This window comes from Saccopteryx leptura, chromosome 3, assembly GCF_036850995.1.
Source record: "Saccopteryx leptura isolate mSacLep1 chromosome 3, mSacLep1_pri_phased_curated, whole genome shotgun sequence".
Taxonomy (NCBI): domain Eukaryota; kingdom Metazoa; phylum Chordata; class Mammalia; order Chiroptera; family Emballonuridae; genus Saccopteryx; species Saccopteryx leptura.
The window spans coordinates 311117379-311142141 of NC_089505.1; the positions used below are offsets into that span (position 1 = coordinate 311117379).

Below are 24763 nucleotides of genomic sequence, written 5' to 3' on the forward strand. Positions count from 1 at the left end.
ACCCCAGGCCATGGACTGGTACTGGTTCGTGGGCCATTTGGTACTGGTCCACAAAGAAAGAATAAATAACTTACATTATTTCCATTTTATTTATATTTAAGTCTGAACTATGTTTTATTTTTTAAAAATGACCATTCCCTCTGTTACATTTGTCTAAGACTCACTCTTTACACTTGTCTCATCAGTTCGACAATTATATTTAAAAATACCACAGTTTTTATGCCAGTCACATAATTTTATTTTGGCATTTATCTGTCCCACCCTAAAGGCCAGTCCATGAAAATATTTTCTGACAAATAAACTGGTCCATGGCCCCAAAAAGGTTGGGGACCACTGCTCTAGATTTCAACTACTTAGGTTTCTTTACATCCTTAGATCTCTGATGATTTAAAAAAAAAAAGTTATGATTCTATAGGTTATCTGGATTTTTCTCATTGTTAGGACATAAACAGCAGTATTCTACAACTGTCTTTATTATAAGTGAAAGTAGAAGTCTTCTAAAGATACTTTTAATTGAGTTTTCTGGTACTTACAGCTGAATATACCCTAATCAGATCTACACTGAATTTAACATTTGTCTCCAGGATAAAAAAAAAACAACAACTATAGATTATTTTAATTACTTTTTTGCTGATTATAAAATTAACTTATTTTTGGTTAGAGAAAATATTAGAAATACAGAAAAATCACAAAGAGGAAAGTAAAAATGACCCATAGTCACTTTTCTAGAGATAAACACTGATATCATTTTGTTATATATCCTTTCAACTTTTTTCTGTAAAATATATGTATTTGTTGCCTGACCTGTGGTGGCACAGTGGATAAGACATCGACCTGGAATAATGAGGTCACCAGTTTGAAACCCCAGGCTTGCCTGGTCAAGGCACATTAAAAAGCATGTATCTATTTATTAATAGTTTAAAATAAAATACACAATTTTATAAACTGTTTTCTATTTATGTGACTATATCATGCATATTTTCTATACTGTTAAATATATAAAAGCATGACTTTAGTGTTTTATTTTATGACATTCAAACATTTTTATTTCATCTACCACATATTATACTATTGAACATTCTCACAATGTATCTAATTTCTCACAATGGCAAATAGCCCTGTGATGAAAACCCATATATTCTTAATGTCAAAGAGTGGTTAGTGGCTAATCCTGCTGGAGATATGAAGTCTACACCACTGGTCTTTTCTCTGTCACTGCTCTCGACTCTACCATACACTATTGTAATCGAGCAACAGCAAGTATTCAGATCAAATGAAAAAATACAATTTATGGAGTAATTATAGCAGAAATCAGAACCTAGCCTAGGAGCCCAAAGTGTATAGGGTCAGAAACTCAAGAAAATTTCAAGTTAGAGAAGTTTAGAGTTAGGCAATGTTATGATAGATCTCTTTAAATATTTCCTGGTGAGGCATAAAATGCGACTAACATGTAATCTGCTTGTACTCTTGATACTCCATAATTGATACCATTTCCTTTTTTCTTTCTTTTTCTATCTTTTTTACCCCCAATTCCTGCTATCAGTGTCTTGTTTTAGGATCTTGTCATTTCTTGATCACCACAAAAGCATCCATCTTTGGCCTGGTCTCCATCTAACTTATCTAATCATACTGTTTCCCTTGATTTAAGTCCTATAATTGTAATACCTTTTTATGGATTTCAGTAGAAATCAAACTCCTAGATTGTGAGACAAGATGCTTTCTGATCTTGTCCCTGCTTAATATTTTAGCTACATTATTTGCCAATCTCCAACAGGGACCCTTCATCCAGGGAGCTTCTAGCTTCCCAAATGTGCTTTATTTCTCTATGTTTTTTCCCATAGTATCTTGAATGCTTTGAGTATCCCTTAACACTGTCTCTCTTAACACTTGTAATTATTGTTAACTTCAACTCTTGTTAAATATATCTCCAGTGTTTCCCCTAAGTTCATCTTTGTTAGAAATACTGGACAATCTCTCAAAGTTATATAAATTCTTTACTCTCTGCAGCTAAGATATTATCTTCATACACTTGTCATCATTCAAATTATAACATATTATTAATACAATGTCTAGTTGTATTTTGTTTTTGTGGTCTTTGCATACAAAATGATTTTATTTGACATTGTATTCCCAGCACTTAGCAGCAACTGGCTCCTACCTGCTGTTTAATCTGTGTTCATTAGACTGCTATAATAATGGTAATATGTCATGGCCAATGGCTCAATGGTAGAGCATCACCTGGTGTGTGGATGTCCCAGTTTGATTCCCAGTCAGGGCACACAGGAGAAGCGACCATCTCTACCTCTTCCCCATTCTCTATCTATCTATCTATCTATCTATCTATCTATCTATCTATCATCTATCTATCTTTCTTTCTTCCCCTCTCACAGCCATGGCTTGAGTGAATTGGCCTTGGGGGTGCCAAGTATGCTCCATGGCCTCTGACTTAGATGCAAAAATAAAAAAAAAATGGCTCCCTTTCTGAGAAACGGAGCAATGGTCCCAGATGGGCAGAGCATCACCCCCTAGTGGGCTTGCCGTGTGGATCTCGGCTGGGGCACATGCAGGAGTCTGTCTCTATGCCAACCCTCCTCTCACTAAAAAAATAAATAATAATAAAAGGTAATACATTAATAGAAGAAGAAAGCAGACTTGCCTAATTAGCCAATTACTTACCCACTATTCTCTCCTCCTCTAGCCTTCTGTATATTAGTAAAAGAGTCCACTACCATTCACAAAATTGTTAGAACCAAATTTAAAAAAAATTATTCTTGATATATTTCTCTTCTTCATACTTTTGACTTATTCTTGTCAGAAAGTCCTTTTAAGCAAAATATATCCCAACTCTAACCATTTCTCACCTTTCCATCATTGCTGTTCTACATGAAGCTTATCTCATCTTTTCTCCAGTACTTCTACTGGTTTTATATGAGTCTCTCTCCTTTCCTTCTCTCTCTCACTTCCTCTCTCTCTCTCTCTAACATTTTCATATTAACCTATTCTCTGCATAGTACCTAAAGAATTCTTTTAGAAATGAAAATCTTGTGATCCTTCTCCACGCAGCTTCACTATCACACTTAGGATGAAATCCAGAGTTCTCTGCAAAGCTGACAAGTTCCCACATAACTGGCAGCTGCCCCTCTCTCCTGCCGTTTCAACCACTCTCCGCTTTCATCACTCCAGTCCACTCATGCTGACATTCTTGCAGTTCCTTAATAAATGCTAATCTTGTTTCTAACTTTAGGACTTTGCATTTGTTGTGCCTGTGACTCCATTTGTTGTGCCGTGACCATTCAGGTTCCTAATCAGATGTCACCTCTGCAGTGAGCTTCCTTGAGAAGCTGTATTTTAATAGACCCTTCCCCTGGTTTTATTCTCTACTACCCCTCTCTTCCTTTCTTCTCTTCATGGCACTTGTCTCTAAATATTGTATCACATATCCGTTTTGTTTACTTTGTTTATTTTCTAATTTTCCACTCTAATGTAAATTTTACAAGTCCACAGACTTCATCATGTTTGCTGCTGTACTAGTGACAAATATTTACTGAGCATATGAATTAAGGGTTGCATTTCATTGTCTAATCCAGGCTTCATTTTTTTCTACACTCTTTATACACTCTTTATTAGGAGATCTCCCAACTCTTATGAGCATGATTCACAGTAAGAAACATATAACATGTAACAATATATACACTCAGACAGATATACATTACTGATGAACATTTCTCATAAAACAGTACTTTACTGTGTGAAGTATATTCTCTTACATTCTATTCTATTTTTCATAAAATTAAGTTTACTCCTTTGTAATGGGTGGTAACCAGCATTGCTATTTATGTTTTCATGGGCTGTATCTCACCAAAGGGATAGCCAGATACATATAAATCTATACTCAAATAGGTGTATACATATACATATATCTTAAGGTACTTGTGAAAATTATTTTAAAAATTAAATTGAATTAGACATTTCCTGGAAATTAAGGCTTTATTTTTCTATTCAATCAGCACTTTCTTTTGAAATGTTGAAACAATATTCATTTTTTAATTGGGTTAACCATAAAAATTAGTTAAAACTAAAAATGATTAAAAATATTTTCTACATAAAGAAAACAATTTAAAAACAAAAATTGTTCGTGTTTTCTTTTTAAAATATGTGACAAAAAATTGAAAGTAAATATAATAATAAATAAAAATCATTCTCTTGAGTTGTGATGTTGGCGCTTATAGCCAGGAGGCCAACTCTAGGATTAAAGAGACGAGTATACTTTTCTCTGTGAACTTGTCTTTAGAACTGAAGTCTGGCAGAATGAATGCACTTTTAGGGGTTCTGCGAGAAAAGTGGCACTGATGAAGGAGGGTCAGAGAAGTTGGAATAAAGTCAAGGCATTATTTCTGTATCTTTTTTTTTTTAAGCCTGTAAATTTCCCTTTGATTTGTCATGTTCATTCATCTTGTTGCATTTCTCGGGCAGAACACTGGGGAACAGCAAAGAGAATTTTATTTATTTAAATTAATGTGCTAATTAGCTGCAGTCTCATAGCTCTTGGAAAATTGCCATTTTGTCTTATTGTGCATTAAAGATTGGCTGTCCCAACACTTGTATGCCTTTGGAAATAAAAAAATAACTGTACTAAAATATTTTTGCCACTCTAAGGGGAAATGTTAAATGCAATGGGTCTCATGCTCATTTTCTCAGTGTTCCTTAGTAGCCTATTCACTATTTGTCTAGAATCTGTTTTTTTGGGGGGAGTGAGTTGTTCTATAGTTTTAGCTCTTACATGTCAATTAATAATTGTGTTTATTCATAAAATATACATATATATAAATGTACATAAAATTTATATGTATTTTATGTTTTATATATATATGTATTCTGATATACACAGGAAAAGGTATAATACTAATAAATAAACATGTAAAAATGCATAAAATATGAGTCCCAAAGGCTGGAATATTTTAATTAATACATTAAATTTTTGGATGCAATTCCCTTAAAAGACAAGTTCCAGACGGTTGTAGTCTCATTTGGGATCTACCAGCATTGAGCTGAACAACTTTCATCAGCTAACTAGATTTTTTCTTCATTTTGAAAATTGCACAATGAGTAAAATATTTGCCTTAGAAAGAAGTAAAAAGTGCTCTAACATTTTTGGAATAGCTCTGAACCTTTGTAAATTCAATACTACCATGTAAGATACTGCCCCACATACACACAAAAGAGACCCAACTAAACTAATATATGTGGTTAGTTATTAACCAATGCCACACTGAATACTAAATTTATACAGATGTACTCTTTGTTTCTGTCCATCCTTCTTATATTTAAGATTTAGGACATCTGGTCTGGTCCTCTACTTTACTTTGTTTTCTTCAACTGCTACACAAAAGAAGGGTCTGCTCTTTTCTACATTTTCTTTTAGCAAGAGAAAAGGACAGACAAGAATGGACAGACATACAGGAAAGGAGAAAGATGAGAAGCATGACTCCTAGTTGTGGCACTTTAGTTGTTCATTGATTGCTTTCTCATACATGCCTTGACCGGGGGACTGCAGCTGAGCCACTGGCCTCTTGCTCAAGCTGGCAACCTTGGGCTTGCTTCAAGCTGGCAACCTGGCTTCAGCGACCATTGGGCTCTAGCCAGTGACCATGGGGTCATGTCTATGATCGGACACTCAAGCTGGTGACCCTGCGCTCAAGCTGGTGAGCCCACTCTCAAGCCAGCATCCTCGGGGTTTCAAGCCTGGGTCCTCAGAGTCCCAGGCCAATGCTCTATGCACTGTGCCACCACCTGGCTAGGCTTTTCTATATTCCTTATGACTCCTTTCTATTAAAATGGGCACAAGGCTCTTTTTTATGGATAAAGAGTTAGCCATTTGAAATTTAACCAAAAAATAGCCTAGGCCTTCTAAAAAACTCTTTCTGATTTTCTTCCTGTCAATAAATCCTAGGGACTGCTGAGAAGGATACCCTATACTCTCTACCTGCTCCATGTCTTGGAAGGTAAGGAATGTTTCTGTTTTGAAGTATCTTAAGTCCTTCTTGTGTATCACAGAACATCTTAAAAAGAACCACAACCTTTTAACAATCCTTCCTATCTTCTGTAAAATGGAAAGAACACCAAAGCAAATGTCTTAAAAAGGGTAGAGGGTGAAAGCAATGATTGTGGAACATAGAAGAATAAAGTGTTTCCATAAGGCTATAGTATTATGAGTGACACAGCAGAATGCAAAAGGGGTTGGTAGACTTCTCAGATAGCATCTTCTCATCTGTCTTCATGAAAAAAAAAAAATCCCAGGAAGAAAAAGGCAAAAGTAGTATATAGAGCACTACCCCAACCAGTATATACGTGTCCTTGGTGGTGGTCTAGGCTCTACTGCCAAAGATTTACTTCAATTCCAGCCAAAAGGTTTCATTTCCCTGGCACATTTCCTTTGACCCCTAGAGTGAGAGGCTGATTTAGTAAGTCCTCAGGCTCATTTTAGTTCCATGATTCTGTAACTTTAAAAAAAAAAAAAAAAAATTTTTTTTAGACATTATATAACCTGTTAACAAATCTCTTCACATTTGCTATTGTAAACCATTACATAAATTATGAAAAACAATATGGAAAAAATCTGCCTACAATACTAAATCAGGCAGCATTCTCTAAAAACATTATGTAATAAAAGTAGAAAGGTAAACAAGTAGCTTAGTGACTCTTAATTTTATTCTTAAATTGAAATAATTAGTTCTCACTGTTAATAGCTATGTGCAGGGTACAACCTGATTTCTTATGAATATTGTCCAGGAGAGAAAAAACGAAGGAGATCCCACAGCAATGATACATGATAAGCTAGCAGCTTTTACAAAGCTATTACATACTTTATTCTGTTTTAAGTCTTTTTTCTAGAAGCCAATCAAATGAGTACTATTTGAGAACACCAGCATTAGCTTATAAGACAATGGCATTTGCATCTTGAATTATTCTATTAGATTCTAACCTTGGCACAGTATAACCTTTTTGCTGTAATATTTATAATTGCCTAGTAACATGGGAAATAAACAATTTATTCCTATTATCTGTGTGCATGTTTTGATACAAGAAAAGCAAACTGTGAATGACTAGATACTAATAAGATCATGGAATGTCCCCAGCTTGTCATATGGCTAGTAACAAATATTTGCATCAGCCTTAGTTATCCAAATATTCCTTGTGAAAAGTGGCTGGGTGGGTTTGAGTTTCCTAACCTTGCAGAATCACTTTATTCTATTGTTTCTGTGATGGATATGTAGGATAATGCAGTCCAAAGCCTTCAGGCAATGCATGAATTGAGTATTTGCTATTTGTGGAGCATGTTGTTTCTAAAGCATCTAATTTGGGAGTGATTTAGTAAATACAATTATCAAGAATGTGGTGATGTTAGTTTTGCATAGGGGGATTCTAAAGGAGTCTCTCCCCCATCCCAATCATTTATAAGAAAAGGGGAAAACAGCATAACTTAACATTTATCCTTTAAGCAAAATATGTATATTTTTGGCAAGTAGGGTCACTGAGTTTGAAAGAAAAAAGTGGTTTCTACAATGGATTTACTTTATAAAATTACCATATTTTTATGTTAATATTTATAATACCTGACAGCAAAGCTCTCACATTATAATTATGAGAGTGCTAACACTAAATGACTTTGATTGAAAAGATCATCTTTGCAGGGGGCACACATATATTGTCATGGACATTATCTGCAAACCTAAGCCATAACATCAAAGTCAGCTTCATTGCAAGTCAGAATGGTTTTAGTTTAATGAGGTAAAATTAAAAAGATTCACATAGTATATCTCTCACCATCTTTCAGCTGGAAAGCTTTCGTTAAGGAAAATCTATGCTAATGTTAACAACATAAACAGAATTACAAATAAGAGAAAACACAATGGCCACCCTGAAAACCCTGTGGTTTCCCTTAAGGATTTACTGCTTAGCTCATCCCTGTGGTAACTGCACCCCATCACACACGCCCAGTCCCTCACTGGCATGGGTGCTGATGGGCTCCAGCCACCATCACCGGTGATAGTGAGGGCACACTAGATGCTTTGGAAAAGTTTTGTACCAGCTTCAGTTGGAGAAGATCTATTTTAAGTTGGCTTCTCAAAAGCTTGACCTATTTTAGTCTTGATTTCCTTTTAATTCCCTTGGGGAAAATGTATCTTTCCATGAACAGAGAAAAAGCAAAAACAGTTCAGATAAGAAACAGCTTTGGATCAGCTAAATACAAAGAGATCAAGAAACAGAGATTTTATTTTTCTTTCTACTATCCATGGAGTAGGGTGGTATTTCCTAAGACATGTGATTGGAAAAGTTAACACTTTACTGATACCCATAAGCCAAGTAACCTTGAGCAAGTCACCTTCTACCTTTGAGTCTTAGTTTCCTTATATACAGAATAAAAAATTAGACTAAATTAAATTATTGCTAAACCCCATCTTGCTCTGAATATAACCTATTGATCGATCATATTTTTATAACTTTCCCTGATAATGTTGCTGTTACAGAAAATGTATAGGAAATCTGAAGGATAGAGGAAGCTCTGCCTAAAATGTTCAGAAAATGCTTGAGGCCTAGATATAGGAAAGTAGTTCTTTTTTTCTCTCTTTTTTTCCAAGTGAGAGGAGAGCAGAAGAGACACAGACTCCCACATGTGCCTTGACCAGAATCCACCTGGCAACTTCAAGCTGGGGCCAATGCTTTGCCCATCTGGGACCACACTGCCAACCGAGCTATTTTTAGCACCTGAGGCGGAGGCTCCATGGAACCATCCTCAGTGCCTGGGCCAATGTGCTTGAATCAACTGAGCCATGGCTGCAGAAGGGGGAGAAAAAAGAGAAAAAGAGAGAGAGGAAAGGAGGAGGGAGAGGGATGGAGAAGCAGATGGTAGATTTTCTTGTGTGATCTGACCGGGGATTGAATTCGGGACACACACATGCCGGGCTGATGCTCTAGTGCTGAGCCAACCAGCCAGCGCCAGGAAGTAATTTTGAAGTTGGCTTTTAAACCTTAATGGTTGGGCGATGAAACAACATATTAATAACTTATGAAGAATTTTCACAGCATATTTATAAAGGTTATCCTCAAATGAAATTTATAGACTCCTTTGTTTAAGTAAAATAAAGCAAGAAGGAATTAAGAAGGACTAAAATGTTCTACTTGTTTACCTTTCAAAATACCCAAACCTATAAGAAATTGGCTCAGGAGAACATATTAATAGTTTTGATAGCTCTCTGGCCAGTGTAGTGTGTAATCCATGATTATTTAACTAATCTAAGTCAGTCATTGGATAAATGTTTATAATTATATATTGATAAATCTGATATTTTTAAATTTGGGTTTTTTTACTCCTTTCTTCAATGCATCAAAATATATTAATTCTTTTATGTTTCAAATTTCTGTGGTTAAAATAACAAATTTCTCCCAACAACAAAATGTATAATAATAACCCATTTTCCTGGAATGAGGGTTGAGAGTAAATAAAATATTGCACTGTAGAATGATTTTACTTAACTATTAAAATTATAGTATGTACTTTAATCTAGCTTTTATTCTGAATTGATTTTAATCCCTAAGACATTATTTATAGGTAAAAAGCAATCACATAACTTACAGTTATTACATTTAAACTTTATAATTGGATTTCTGAAATAAATAGATGTATAAAGATAAAATTTTATGAAAATATTATAGACACACAGATCAAAAATTGGACACTCAGAGTGCCTCAACCTTCAAATAGTCATCTTAAGCCAATGAGTGGGCATTGATCAAATATTACTACAGAGTACTTTTTTGAATTATTTTCACAATCTCTGACATGTCCTCTATGCTATAGACTGCCATCAAAGGTTGAGAACCCTTTTCCTCTGAAGATTATTTTGATTTGAGAAACAATGAGAATTTATTCAAAGCCAAGTCTAAATATATAAATTGAGTATTCTAAACCTAATAATGCCTTTTTGGGGTGTTATAATCATAATGCCAAGGTAATAGGACTGTCTTTCTTGTGTGACTGATGGAAGAAATGATCAAAAACAAAGGACTCTGATAGCAAAGCTCAATGAGGTGGAAACAAGTGCAAAAGCTGTATTTACAAATGGAAAACCTGGGAGAAAATAGTCAACTCGCTGGGACCCAAGCTACAGGGCATATTGTTGCTCCAGTTTCTAACTACACCACATCTAATTTGTTCTCTTTCAAGATATAAATGCAGGCAAAGTCATAGAAAGTATTGCTCAGTTGTCACAAAGTAGTGAGTATGTATATTTAAAGGTAGCAAATTAGAATGCATATATCCAAATGAGTATTGTCCTTCAAATGAGCCGTCTTAGAACTCACACCTCCAGTTCACCAGTACTACTATGTTTGTTCAAAATTAGTTTGAAACTCATGTTTTAGAATTTTTTTTCTGAGTTATGTTCATGAATTACACAAGAAAACCAGTCACATTATTATATGACTCAGTCTCTTATAATTTCTCTCTTTTTCATTAGCTTCTTTACCTAAAACAAGCTAGATTACCTTTCTGTTCACCCATATTGGCACTGAATGATATTACAAATCTTTTCAGAGCACAATAATAATTTGACCTCCTTACATATTTGTAAACAGATTATTCATCTAAAAGGTAATTTTAAAGAGAAAAATGTCTACACAAATGGAATTAATACAGACTCTTAAGATGATGTCCCTGAATAAAAAACTTATTTGAGAATGTAAATTTGGGGGTTTTATATTGATTGCATTACTTTATGCTAACCTCTTATGTTTTATATAATTTTGGTACCCAAATCAGGAAACAATTATATGATATATAAATGGAATCAGTGAGTGGAATTGCTTTTAACATCTTAGAAAAGAAGAACTAAGTGAAAATAAAGGGGTATTTAAGAGTTTTTTAAAACATTGACTATATTATACTAAGATATGACTTTTAATTTATACCTACATTGTTTTACAAAAACAAAGAGCATATTGACATGAAATTAGCCTCATGTGAAAATAGTAGCATTTCAAAACTTTCTCTCATATATATCATATGTGAGATAGGGGAAAATAGGGAGAAGTGAAAACATTCAGTGGAATAGTCAAAATCTATGAGTTATAGAAGGTAAGTAAATTACCCGCAAAATTAAATTTAACTTCTTGGTTCGAAATAACTAGAAAAGAACTATCTCCCTTCTCACCACCAAAGTAAACAAAAAAGAACAACCTTAGTTTTTATTTTCTTTCATATTTAGTACTGTTCCTTCAATTTGACGATTTGCTGGGAAAACATGGAAACTATTACTTTTTTCATAAATTGAAGAATGAACACTTCTATTACTTTACAAAATGAGAGTTGCAATAAAACAGAGCAGACTAGCTTAGACGTTCATTTGTGTTTGAGCTTATAATTCTTCCTCTGCTTTCCATGTTTGGAACTCACATGATCTTAAGTGTCTCCTAATTTTAAATATAATGAGTATATTACAAAGTCTTCTTACAGGCAGAGATTAGATTATTTAAAAAAATTTTCATATTAAAATATACCAACTTAACTACTGAGAGGGCATATATAAGGATATAATCATTTTTTTGTAGAATTATTTCAATCAACCCTGTTCTGTTTGCAAGCATGGGTATATCATACTATATTTTTAAATATATCCTGTGCACTTAGCTTTAAAAATAAACTACAGTGAGAAAGACCAGATTTACTACCCCATTTAGATCTTTAACATGCAAATATCATATATTTTGGCTCTTTCAAGTAATAAGGTCAGGATCATTTTATAGTTGAAACATGTGAAAAAAATTTGACATGTAATCAAGTTTTCGAAGATGACTGTGTGCACTATTTGAAACACTTTCTGCATCTGTGATCATTTCTACTTTTTCTTAGGCATACAGCTTTCCTACCCATCATTCAGTCCTTTAAAACACGTGCACATTCATGCACACATTCACATGCACACAAAATATAGTTCCCCAAACTAAATAAGAGGATCAATTAATCAAAATAGTGGTTCAATTAAATAAAAAATGCATTGAGATTTTTAAATTGATCATTACATTTATTTCAAGATATCTTTTGCCCCATCTTTAGCATCAGGTCATTTCAGTTAGAATAATCAGTGAAATAGGAGAAAAATGGCTGCCTGTATGTCTGAGATACTACCTAATAAACGTGGGATTTTGTTGGTGTTCAGCAAGATGTCCCTAAACACCTCCAAAACCCTATTGATATAAATGAGACCACTTATTTTTGGGGGGAGACTTTTGTATTGAGAAAGTGAGCAAAGAAAGGAGACCTTTATGTTACCTGATACATTGTTAAGTACTCTAAAATGGACACCTTGTTTATATACCCCATTGCACATTTTCCTCATTGTTTCATTTATGAGTTCCTGTGATTTTGATTCTTGCTAAGAACATTTTAAGGTGAATGTGCATACTTCACATGCATACATACACACACAAAGACACATATCACTGCAGCATACAAAACAACAAGGTTATCTGAAACAAATATGAAATTCATAGCTATGTGTCCTTTTTAAATGACATTTGCAAATGGTTACACTGCACATCTGTAGTTTGCTCCAAATAAATGTAAGATTAAAGTATTACCTTCTTAAACCTGCAGATTCTCCTTTCTGTTAGCTTTGGCTCCAGAAAATCTCAGCTATTCTTGTTATAGCCCTTTCTCACAAGTGAGAGAGGAACACTTGGAAGCTTTTTGGCAAGACGTGTGGTTAAAGCGGAGCTATTTTTCTGATAAACATTTTCACTAAAATGCAGTGATTTTTATTTCTATCTTTTGTTTTAAATAACTGAAATATTCTAAACTATAAAATTAAAAGGAATAAAAGGAAGTCAGGGTACTTACTATCCTCACAAAAGTATTCACCATAATATCATTTAAATAACAAATTCCCTTCTCTGTTTCCTTAAAAGTGATTTAGGTAACATTTTTATATGATTGATTATCACACCTTTACAATTTTGTTTACAAAGAGCTTGTATTGATATGAGAAAATTCTAATAACATAATTCAGAACAAAAATAAAGAATACCAAATTATGTAAAATGTATAATAAAAATTGTTATGAACAGCATAATCCTAGAAAAGAAAGACTGAAAGGAAATATTCTAAAATATTTCCAATAGGAGCCTATGTTTCTTAGAATTGTAGATTACTTATTTTCTTATTATACATATATTTTTTTTTCAGATTTCACACAATGGGTTAAAAAATTGTTACAAAGATTTTTCTTTGAATAAAAAGGACTCATATCTCTGGTATAAAGCAAGGAAGACAAATGCTTTTTTTTTAAAGATATAAAACCTTTAAAAATTATTCTGAACAGATTCAAACAATGATTTAAGTAGAGACTACTTGATTTAGGGTCTCTGAGAATAAATTCCTAATTATAAGGAAAATTCTAGTAACCAAACACTATCTAGATAGAGTGTGTTGATACTTAAGAGTCTTCTTCTTTGACAATACTAGTATTATCCTGTGATAGTTCTGTTTCTTTCCTGTGGCTTTTTGAATAGCATTTAACCAACATTTTTATTGATCTTTGCTACCAATAAAGGAAATTATATAAAGCTGAAAGTAATTTAACATTACCAAAGTCCCTTTCAAACGTATATTTTAAAAAAAATTTAGTGGCCAGCAGAATTCTCTTCTTCAAATTATATTCTACAGTTTTTTATTTTGAGGTATCATCCATATATTTGGTAAACAAATAGTTTAAGGAATTATTTCTCAAGTAGAGATTATTATAGTGTTTTGCATTTTAGCATGACTAGCAACCCAGTTGATTTTATTTTCATTAGGAAAAAAAAATCAAGGTTTTACATCAATTTACAGATACAGAAAAAAAAATCTGTTCTATACAGCCTCTTCATACATGGCTCTTGATTCTTTTACAGAGACTAAAATGGGATTTTAAAGCATATTAAGCATTGATTATATACTTCATAAGGATACATATTAATTTAAAACTCTTCCCGAATGGTATATGGAAAGTAGATGAAATGTAGGTGGAAAAAAGGCAAGTAAAACTGGTCTGGAGTAGGGTTGTACATGTGTACTCAGCAATTTTAAAATACTAATTTTGTTCAATTTAACGGTAAAGAAATATTTCTCTTTCCTTTTGCCTAAAGGTCATCTATAATTGAGGACGAGTTAGCAAGAGTCTAGAGGCTGAGAGTTGCTTTGATCTAGGTGTCCAGCCTTTCTCAGAGCAAATCATTCTGGGGAGAATGGTGGGAGTCACAACAATAAATTTGTTGCCTTACTGAAGGTTATCAGAAGCCCCTCTTTCCTCTCCCTATGTCTCCTCCCTTCCCCCACTCCTCCAGCACTTCTGCATTTCTGTAGCAATTTGACTTCATCTTGCAGAAATTGTCTTGAGGTATAATAGTAATCCTTATACCTGCTCATCTTACTTGTTCTCAGTTACCTTGATTTTTCTCTGAGATTCATGGCATATGTTTTCATCTCTAACTACCTTTTATCAATTCACTCATAGACACAGACAAATAAATATGGTAATTATCAGAAGTAAAGAAGGGTTGGGGGATAGAAGAGGGTAAAGGGGGGATAAATGGTGATAAAAGGAAACTTGACTTGGGTGGTGAACACACAATACAATATACAGATGATGTGTTACAGAATTGTATACCTGAAACTTCTAAAATTTTATTAACCAATGTCATCCCAATAAATTTAATAGAAATAAAATTAAAATTAAAAATAAAAACATATATCACACATGTTATTTGATTCTGTAAAAGCTTACTATTCTCATTCTCAGAAAAGAATTAGAATACCATTTGTTATATAAATCCTTTCATGTAATGCTTTTGTTCAAGCAGTCAGGCAATAACACTGATGTTATTGCTTTTCTTTTGAAATAAAAAGAATAGTACTAAATGCTCCAAATTAGAATAAATCCTGTGAATGTTAAACAAATACACAAAGAACCTAGGTACATTTATGGAATTCTTCAGAAATACTTTTAATATGTTTTTACTCAAAATGATTAATAAAAATAGGAAAAAAGATTAAAATCATTCTAAATAGCCTTTCACCAATTATTTAGACTGCCTTGTACAATTTGAAAACTTGGCAGTAATTTTATCAAACATCTTATAAATCATTGTCAGAGTACTGTTAAACAGTCATTTTGAATTACACTATAACCAATTATTCTTATAATCAAATACTTCATCAATTACAAAATATATTAATCTTTTATCCCATTTAGATACAAATAAGTCAGCTATTTCCAAAAGCAGTGGTTCCTATAAGTACTTTTGCACGGCCAAATTATGTTCACATAATTTTGCTCATTTTTAAAAATCAAACAAAAATTTTGTCATTTGAACCAATATAACAGTTTTAATTTTAATCCTCAATACTACTTAATCAAATAATACTTGTATTTATTTAAATACTTTAAATACTGTTCTAAACTTAAAGAGGTGATGATGATAGCTATATATCAGTTTCCTAGTAATGTCTACATAATAAGGCAATTCCTTTGGAGAGAAATAAATACTTGTGACAGTTGGTTACAGATTCTTCCATTTCTTTCTTCAGTGATTCAATCTTCTCAAGAACTTTAGTATAGATACACTAAATATTGCATTTAAAATGACTATATAATTTTTGTGTTATAGCATGAGTGTTTACTATTGCATTCTAAAATAAAACATATGCTTTTTATATTATATACCTTTCTTTTAGAACAATTTTATTTCATTTAGCATATAATTTTTCACTGTTTTAATAATGACAAACCTTAATTGCCCATGTCTGTACTAAGTATTGTATGTGGTTAAGGTAAAACAGAATTTAAGTATATGTTGAATGGATTTAGTCTATAGCATTCTAATTTTTGCACTATTTACTGCCAACTTGAATTTTTTATGTTATATTATGTACTATAAACACATTTGTGGTAGCATCACAAAACAAAACATCAAAATAAGTTTATTACCTTTAATCAGTTATGTAAAAGCAAAGCTCAAGGTACATGGGAAAAATAATTACATTTATAAATGACTCTGTACATTATTATATTTGTACAGAATTTTTGTTCTTAACATTTTGAATAATAAATTCTTTTAACTTTAATAACCTATCAGTATAAAAACATCTATATATTTCTTAATCATAGCACTACTATTTTCTTGAGCACTTTTAAAATTGAACAAAATATTGCTATCCAATCATATTAAGTTAAATAATTAAAATAAATTTTTACTTTGAAAATTTTTTAATATTTCTCTATTCTTTAATAAAAGTGTTTCATTTTTATGGCACAATTACTAATCTATTGCCCATGTAGCTTGATCATATATTATATTATATATTCTTAACACTTGCTATCTCAAAAATATACAATTCTAATGCTAACAAATAGAAAAAGGCTTTTTTATTTGACACTTGATTCTAAGAAAAATAATTCTTGGTTTTGATGAATATCATTTATAAAGCAAGAGATTTTTTTTTTTCCAAACATGTGATCAATGTGTCCATTTTCATGTCATTGTTCGCAACAGAAGCAATCTCATTTAGGAGCAAGGCCATTTTAATGTAAGTGTATCCCAGGATAAAAAAGAAGCTTGTCACACGCCTTTCTAATAGTGAAGGATTTCAGTTCCCCTTCATGCAGACATTTGCACCTAGTATTTTCCAATTCTGTAATACAAACATTCAAGGAGAGGTTAAATACAATGTTGGCTTTGCAATATATAGAGAGAGCTGCATGCATTTTGCACAGGCTTCGCTGAATTTAACCCTGGGTCAACAGATATGTTTAAATGTGGCCTTGAACATAAATGGTGTCTACCAAAAGAAAGTAAACAAGTCGGAAGTTTTTATAAAATGTTGCAATTGATATATGAACAAGATCTCAAAGAAGAAAAAAAAATAGGGAAAGATGTTCCAAAATCACTTGGTTCAACCTATATATTTTATTATTTTAATTTGGTTATTAAACCAAATCACAAACAACCAAATTGGAGTTGCAGCTATGCACTAACATTTGCTTTTCCACACTCCTGATAAGTTCTCTCACTTTCCAGCTCTTCTATTTTCAGTCAGTTGTACCACATGAAGCTGACAGCAATTGTTCTGATTCATGGTTTAGGAGGAGTAGTTGATTAATCCCATGTCAGCAGTCTTGACCCTACGTGGAAAATAGAACCTTAGACGGCCCACTCAACAATATATCAGGGAGCAGAGTTGCGTGGCTTGCCTCGCTCTTAAATGTAATGAAAGTTTAGGGCAGTGCTGAACAGTGATTTGATGCCCCCTCTACCCTTCCCTTTTAACCTATGTTTCAAAAGAACTTTCTGGTATAGGGTGGGAATGTAATGGGGAGAGGGAATGAACAATCAAATTTGATGTTTTCTAATATTTCATTTGTGTTTTCCATGAACTGCTTTAAAACATTTTTTTCTTATACATAATCACTGATTTAAAAAAGATATCTGGTCGTGCATGTTTATTTTAAACCTTAAAATTTTTAACCTTGGCATTTTTTCCTTGTTAATGACTACTGAGTGCTCTTCCATCTTTTTTGCAGGGACTCAATTGTACTTATAAAATAATTAGAAATAACTCCAATTCCAGAATCACACGTAACAGGACAGGCTTGATTTTAAAGGAAGATGTACAGAGGATATTTTAAAAATGTGAAAAGCAAGTTTTGAGGAAACCATTTAGTTCTTAAATTGGCTTTATTTTCCCACTAAAGCCCTAAACTTGGCATATATTTCTACTATGAATTGGGAGAAAAACCTCAGTACTCTGTATTATATTCTTAGAAGTTATAATTAAAATAAAGGGATAACGTGGAATTCCATCTTTTTCAGAGAGGACCATGTGCATGAAGGCTCTGATGTGTGAATTTTATTTACAACTCTAAAGCAGATTGAAACGCCAAAGCAACTTGAAAATCTGTCAAATAATGCTAAATCTTAAAGTACATGATGGTCGCAGAGTACAAGCTGGATTTCAATATTGGGAGCCATGCACAACTAGTAAAAGAAAAGAAAGAAAGAAACATACAACTACCTAGCATAACTGGATAAAGCTGAAATGTGCTAAAACCTCCCCGTGCAAACTGCATAATAGCACTTCCAATGGCCCCTTTCTGTCACCCACCGTAACCATCAAGCCTGATTCTGCTGCAGTCAGGTGCACGCTCACAGACCTCTTATGGTTGGCTGCATAGAATTCTGAGGAAAGACACATCACTGCAATTTTGCTTTGGACAGTAGTAAACAGTACTTTTTGGTTCATTTAGATTTTTTCCTAAATAAATCTGAAATGAGTTATGCATTATTTTTTCATACATCTTCCTAAAGTAAAGAGGTTTTTTTGTTTGTTTGTTTTTTGTGACCGAATTCTTCACTATGAACGTGCAGCCCTTTGATCACGTAACATTTGCATTTCTGTATGAAGTCGGGTTTTGTTTTTCTCATACATACTGTCTACTATGTGTATCGTGTTGGCTTGTGCTAGTCACCATTTAAAACACTAGGTACCAAGTGTTGCCTTGTGAACAGAATCCATATGTATAAGCAGAAGACAATAGACTAGTGAAATTAATAGGTCTTATGAAGAAAACATAGTTTGAGTGCGTGTATTTTAAATATTATATGCTCAATACAGAATGCAATATTTAGATTTTTAAATGCTGCCTATTCAGATTAGCCCCATCTCATAAATTAAAAAACAAGAAAAAAATGAAATGCTTCTGGACATTCTCTCAAGGTGGGTAGCATTAAAAAATAGTAATAAAAAAACCTGTAGGTTACATTACATTATGTTTCCCCAAGAATTGTTAAACATAAGACTCTGATTTTACAAAACCGTGTCTTTTGAGGGCTCAGTAAGGACACTGTGTTGTCTATGAAAGTAGAAAGAATTTGTAAGTCCATGTGTATGTGTGTGAAATGATCGTCATCTTCATCACAATTTTTTATTTAAGAAGGCAGTATTTTTTTTTCTTTGCTGAATGAAGAAGTGTTCTTTAACGTCTTTTCAAAAAGCTGGTAGAAAACAGTTTCTGTTTTTCTCCGTGTTTGAAGGCATCTTTTCATAAAGATATCGCCAAACCCTCTATGCTGCCTTTATCCACGAGTGGCTGTGAGAAGCGCCTGAATCTCAAAGGCATACAAACACCTTGTGGATAAAGTAGTAAATTAAACAACTGGCATTAAAAAAAAATCTTCCAGTAAATTTCCTCATTAACAGCCAACTATTTTGGGTGCTTTTGGGCTTAGAGCTGTAACAATTGGTAAAATTTAAATAAGACAAGCTTGGGGTTTATCGAAAAGTACATTATACCAGACATTGAATGAAGTCCTTCATTTCATCATTTTTAAGAAAAATAGTTTAATTTAGCATAGTTTTTTTTTGTCTTAAAATAACAATAGCTTTATTTACTAAGTTCCACACAGCACAGTATTTGTAAAAATATGATGTAAGTTTGCATTTTGAAGCACTGTGATAGCATTCATCAAAAACAAAAGCTAAGCAGAATACAAATGACGTATCTCTCAATCAGAGAGTGTTTAGGCTCTAATGTCAAGTATATATTATTGAAGGAGAGCCTTTTTGTGTCTTCACTAATCGGATGGTTCTTTCTGCATTTCCTCACCTACTGAGCGAGGCAGCATGTAGTATCTATGAAGAAGCTTGATGTTTTTTAGATAATATAGTTTGGAAGATGCTGTTTGCAAGGTTATTTGCTTCTGTGTTGTGTTCATATGCAGGAGAATATAATTCATTTCTGCATATCTTGCTAGACTGGACAAATCAAGGTGACAATCCGTGGTTAGCTCTGTCAGGCCCTTTGTCCTACTGCTGCTGTGAGTGGAAGTACAATGGAAGCAAAGTGGAATATATAACAGTCCAGCTGCCTTGTTGTGACAGCCCAGTCCCACCACTGCACTGTGTCAGCTCCTGTTTGTGTACCGGTAGCCGATCCATAAGATGACAATGCAAATTGTGTGAAAGGTCCTCTATAAGATAACAAATCATGTTGGGGGTTGAGGGATGGAGGAGAGGAAAAGGGGAGGTTGGACACATGTCTTAGGAAAATAATGACCCATAAAAGGTTATATTTTTGGTACAGTGATTACATTCAAATGCAGGCCCCTCATCCCAATTCTGGCGAGTGTCTCAACGACGCAGGTAGGCGCTTGCACTTAAATCTATCGTACCATTTCTGTGTGCAAGGTTCTGCATTAATGTTACTTTTAGGGCTGTTTATATTTCATTTACGCATGCAATTAATCATCTTTACTGTGTTGATGCTACTGGCGTCAGCAGTGTGACTTAATTAAATTTGAAATTATAGTACAGTAAATACAGGCTTCCAACTAGCCAGTCCAAATTAAATGCTGTGGTCTATTTCTTACCCATGGTGTTTTCCAATTTAAGTGTTCATTTGAAAGGTTACATTTCAGACTGAAATCAGGTTTCCTTTTATAAAACTTAACTGTTGCTAAACTAGAATGGCCCTCTTTCCTTGAGCACTCTGTGCCTGTCTGTTATCGCTATGCTCTGCGTACACATACAACGTCCTCTGCATTTATTACATTCCCTGTAATATGGATCTGATTAGATACCCCGTGTTTTTTAAGGGGCGTTTTCACCCCTGAATACCCTTCCCCCTCACACATGTCAGCCCCAGGCTGCTCTTCAAAGGTCTCGCCTCCATTTTGTTTCGGGCTAGTAATGGAGCAATTAGTCCACAAAATGGAAGGTCTTCGCTCTGCTCCCCACCCCAGCTTCCAGAGAGGTGCTTTCACCTGTCTGAAAGCTCAGGCAAACAGTGCCATGTTGATCTTATTAAGTGGGTCTCTGAAGAATGTCCTTCTGGTGCCCAATAAGTGACTTGTGCGTCGGGGAAACCTCAGGGGCTGGTGACCTGGGTGATGTCAGCACAGAGCGTCCCCCTCTGAGCAGGGCCCGTGCGCTTGCTCTGCTCAGGTGACGGAGCGAATGTGCAGACCAGGGCTGGGAAAATTCCAGTGCTGAAGTGCCCAGCTCCACATCATGGCTAACTTCATTTCTCTAAATGTGTGTATCTGATGTATGATGGCCTTCTTTAAATAGTTCATGGCATGTCTAGCAAGAAATGCAGTCACACTCCTATCGTGTACACAATGCAAAGCTTGGCTACAGGAGCTCTGTCATCCGTAAAGTGCAGCACAGGACTTGTGTGGAAAAAGCACAAGCTTTTTTTTTTTTTTTTTTTTTTTAATGCGGTGCTGCCTTGTCTGCACTTTTTGAAATTGCATATTTATCAGGTCATGAATTATTTATGAATTGGAATAGTGGGGGTGGGGGAATGCTGAGGATGAGGAAGGAGAGCATACAAAAAAATGTGTGCTTGAAATATTTGGGATGAGACATGCTTTACTGTGCATTTTGATTTTTTTTTCTTTTCTGTCAGCCGTGTTTAGATTCAGTGGTATGTATTTTGAAATGTAAAAATCGTTTTGTTGTGTTTTCTTCTTGCTTTCTGAAGAAATTAGGAAGAATGGAGAGTGTTTAGAATTAGATGCCATAGGAACTAAAATGAGCAGAGTGTTTCAAAAACTTCTAAAGTGCAGAGTATTTAATAAATTTTAATCTTTTGTCTGTCAGCCTCTATTGTTGTAAAAAAAAAAAAAGGCTGACAGATTGAGAATTAATGAAATGTTTCATAAATTAGAAATGAAACTATCAGCAGAGTGTCTAAAATAGGACTCAAACGCTGCTCACACAAGAGCTTTGGGCCAGGAGAATAGCCCATTCTTAAATCCAATCCCTTTTCAGTCTCATAGGGAAAAAATAAACCTCTGATAGGCAACCGGCTGAGAACATACTCAGCTTCTTTCACTGAAGAAATCAAGGTGTCCTACATGTTTTTGGCATGTTGATACTTTCCACTTGGAGTTCTCGAAAATAACTAAAAACCAAAAGAAAAACAAACGAGAAAAAAAATCTCAGAAGTGATTTTAGAACCGAGAAACTTAATGTTAAGAGTTTCATTAGTGATTATAAACATTTTAGCAGGTAGAATAACACTAAATATAATGTAGGAGGATAAGTCTCCTATTTCCAAAGCACTTTGTTGGAGTACATGTGTGCCAGGCTGGGGGGGGGGGGGGGAGTGAGAGGCTTATGAGACAAGAAGGGGAGACGGATTTAGGACCAGGCTGTAACTTCCTTTTATATTTCACAATATCACATTATGATGAGTCATCAAAGCACCAAAACTAACCCTCACTATTAAAGAACAATGAATGGTATAATGATAAATTATAAAAATGCTATTTTCCTAGTCCTTATTTTCATAGAATTTTTTCTATTAAGCACGCAATACAGGATACATGTTAGCCTAACATAAATAATAAGGAATGTGATGTGTTGGTCCTTGAAAATATTCTATGCTACAATTTTTTTTTTCCTGTATGTGTTATGTGACTAACCTCCCTATTTTTGGCTCAGAACATACTCATTTAGGTATTATCAGGTTAAAGTTAAAACAAGAGCTCTTTTAATTTTTCTTCTTACTGTTCTATTTATTTGGATTTAGTAACTTTTCTGCATGGTTGTTCCAAACACTCACCTGAAGTACCTTTCTTCCCATCGACCACAGATATATAATTTGAAAGTAGGTTCGGAGACTGTATAAAAATGTTTAGCCTAATCACTCCCTAATGACAGCGACTTATGTCCTTAGTGCAGTCGATTTGTTTCCTGGGTTTTAAAAGTAGATTATTTCCATGGTGCAGGCTTAGTGTAAGCTGTTGAGAAACCACAAGCACTGCACTTCAGCCCAAGTTTGGGACGTTCGCCAAGGGTAATCTGATTAAAAGGGCATTTTTTTTTTTTTTTACAACATTGTGCTGCTTTGAAAATTCTGTGCAGCCTGATAGAGTAGGGGCCAAAAAATTGCTTTTTGAAGACTAGTTTTCTTGAACAAAATTAAAAGCTTGATGATTCTCTTCATCCTATGTGTGATGGATGAACAAAAGTCCTTAGTAACACATCTGTTACCTACTGCAAGTCATTTCATGATCTATTTAATAAAGCTGTTTAGCATGTTCTGCTTTGAGTCACATGAACTTCCAACATAAGGGCACAGCTCTTTAGCCTGGTTCCACAAAGAAGAATAAAAACAATAAATTTCCAGTTCTAGTTTTGTAACTGTGGCCTGCTTTGTGGTCTGCACTGAGTACTAGTTATAGTTCTGGTTACCTGAGAAGTTTAGCAGCTCTAAGTTATTAGAAGGTAATTATCATATCTTAAATCTTGAGCATCTTTTAATGGATGGGATATAATACTAATTAATTATGTCATGTTTGCACACATCAGAATACGCTCAAAAGAACCTTTCTCGCACCATTTATTTTATTGAAGTATTTTCATATTCTTCCATGGGATCTAAGTAGTCAAATAAAGATAAATAGACACTAACTCAATCTGCTCCCATTTTCCTAACATCCTTCAAGTAGGATGAATAGTAAATTCATGTAAGAATCCATCCATTTAAACAGAATAGAGCTGTTTGCACCCGAGCATTTTTATACACTGCCTACAGATGAACATTTGGTTTCTGTTGCTTCTTCAGACTCATTCTGCTAATGGATCTTATTGGCATTTTGTCTTTGTTGGAGGGGCTTTTAGTATTTTCCTGCCATCCCTTCTACAAATAAAAGCTTTTCAACATAGTTGAAACATTGCAATGAAATGCCATGGCACAGTTCTGAAAAGAAAAATAAAATATATTTTCATTCCATGTATGATTGGTTCAGCAAATGTGGCAAGCATTATGTTAGTGCTATAGAGGAATCAACTCTTGCCCACAGCTGATCACATTCTACTGAGGGAGAGACAGTATGATGTAAGGGGGATAAGCCCTATATTTGATCCAGGAACCAATTGCTGAGGGACAAGAGAGGAGGAAACAGTATTACATCTTGAAAAAGATAAGCATTAGTGAACTATAGTTTTTTAAAAATATATTCCTTCCAATACTGGAATGTTTTATAATTCCCAAGTTCCCCTTGTCACTGTAGAAACCAAGGTCAATGGAAAGACCTAGACAATATCATTTATATACTTTACATTAGGAACTCATTGTTGTATAGCAAAAGCTTTCCTACATTTTAGTGGCATCCTAAAACATGCTGAATTCTTCTGCACTTCATGTTTCTAAATTCTGTGGTCTACATTTTCAGGGAAAAAAATCCCCGAGCATGTCATCTTCAGTAAATAGCAAAAATGTTGGCATTTCTTAAAATATACTTTCTAACTGTTGATAACTTGGAGAGAATGTGCTGAAAACAACTGAGTCAAAATAGAAACCCAGAGATACTGCAAATTGAATTAGGCCTCCCTCACCACAGCAAACAGTTATTGCATTCCTTTGTTCGAGATGACAGTTTTTCTTCTGAGCCATCTTTAACTTCCCGGGAACATTGCTATGGAATGGTTCCGAAGTGGGTGATATGGTAGAGATGGGTCAATGACAAAATATGGTGTTTCTAAAGAAACTCTTTGCCATCATTAGGTCATGTTTCAGGAGAGCAGAGCTGTCACTTCGCAGCAAAATTCCCATCTGTGCCAATGGGGTTGTCCTTATGGATTCAGGGAACATTTTATGGTCTTTCTTTCCCCTGCAGAATAGAAAGGGTAATTTGACTCAGGCACATTAATATGAATGGC

At 34.1% G+C, this 24763-nt stretch overlaps 1 long non-coding RNA gene across 2 annotated transcripts in view; it reads left to right on the plus strand.

Moving 5' to 3' along the window:
• Positions 1-24763, plus strand: part of LOC136398008 (uncharacterized) — a 387489-nt gene that overhangs the window by 274029 nt on the left and 88697 nt on the right. The window contains exon 3 of one of the 2 annotated variants that reach the window (XR_010749962.1): positions 5951-6002. The exons of the other annotated variant lie outside the window; for it this stretch is intronic. This is a non-coding gene — a long non-coding RNA (uncharacterized lncRNA). The remainder of the gene's footprint in view (positions 1-5950; positions 6003-24763) is intronic. 2 annotated transcript variants of the gene reach the window in all.